Source organism: Lepisma saccharinum, chromosome 20, assembly GCF_977018435.1.
Source record: "Lepisma saccharinum chromosome 20, izLepSacc3.1, whole genome shotgun sequence".
Lineage (NCBI taxonomy): Eukaryota > Metazoa > Arthropoda > Insecta > Zygentoma > Lepismatidae > Lepisma > Lepisma saccharinum.
The window spans coordinates 44,827,750-44,829,329 of NC_139248.1; positions in this window are offsets into that span (position 1 = coordinate 44,827,750).

A 1,580-nucleotide genomic window follows, 5' to 3' on the forward strand; every position below is an offset into this window, starting at 1 on the left:
AAAGTTTCCTTTTATCTATTTATGAATATCACATGGATCATTACCACACTTGGTTGTAATTTTTTGATGCACTGTGGTTGACGATTTCATCTCAGCTAATCACCCAACACACTGTGCATTTTTTTACATATGGTTAGAAACAAAAGAACATACGTGTTTAACGTAATATAATTCAACACTGTGACACTGACAAACATGTTCAATCAAAAGTTTCATGTATTTTTTTGTAGAATTTGATTCTGCAATAAAAGGGGTTCCAATTAGAAAAAATAAAGTTACCGACAGTAATGCCATCTACCTAGTATTATATTTTTCATGTAAAACACTTTTCGTACAATGATTTCGCCCGAGAGATTTATGTTCTTCATTTTTTGTTGGACCAGCCTATACAAAATACAATGAATTATTTCTAGTATAATATTACGCGCACATGCTCAAATATGACAATCACAGGAGAATTATAATTCTATTGTTAAAGTAGTAAGCAATAATTAAGATTGTATCCTAAGAAATTAACGAAAATCATGGACCAATAGCCATAGTTGTGGGAAATAGAAATTACGAAATTGTGTGCTGCCTATGATAATGGTAAGTATTTGCTGAAAGCTGAAAGAGTTGCTACATTTTCTAGCCCTTACGATATCGTCCATGCAATGTGCAGTTTCATTTTATTTTCGTCTGCAAATTTTACCTTTGGAACTTTATTGAAGGTTGAAAATACATTTATGCATAGATGTGAATCACTATCGATTCATAGTTGAAAGTACCACTCATAGTTTTAAAATAATAATACACCATAATGTATTGCGTATCCAATATAAGGTCTATAACAGTGATTTGCGTTGTAAATTTGATGTAAATTCTGTTATGTGTTTTCTTGATTTGTTCTCTAACTAACTAACTAACTAACTAACTATCTAGCCTTCCTAAACCCGAAGATTCTTGACTGCAGCAACACAGGCCTTCCATCTGTCCCTATCTTGAGCAAGATCCATCTCTGCCGATTTCCTTTAGGTCCATCTCAACGTTGTCCCTCCATCTTCGTCTTGGCCTTCCTATAGGTCTCTTACCATCAGGTTTCCCAACAAGAATCCTGTGAACTCCTCTCTCCTCTCCCATTCGTGCCACATGGCCTGCCCACCTAAGTCTTCTTGATTTAATTATTTTAATAATATCTGGACATGAATACTAATTATGTAGTTCTAAATTATGTAACCTTCTCATGATTTTTAAAGAGAGTGTTTCATTAATTAGAACGTAAGTGTTTTGTAAACGGCTTTCACATTTTATAAAGGTGAATATTATAGCCAATAGACACATACTGTGATTATATAAGTGTATTTCCCCCATGATTGAGATTGTGGTATTGATCCACAAACAAGACGAAATAAATGCATTCTTAAGGGAGAATACAATCAGGAGTGATTGATTGATTTGGTTTATTTTACTTCGCTTCTCTGCCGCTTTTTGGCTAATCGCGAAGGTGAGGATGAGTGGTGATAAGATAAAATTGATGAAGGAAAATTCATAAACACCCAATTTCCAGGCAGGGTTTAGAACGCAGGGCCCCTGGTGTCGTA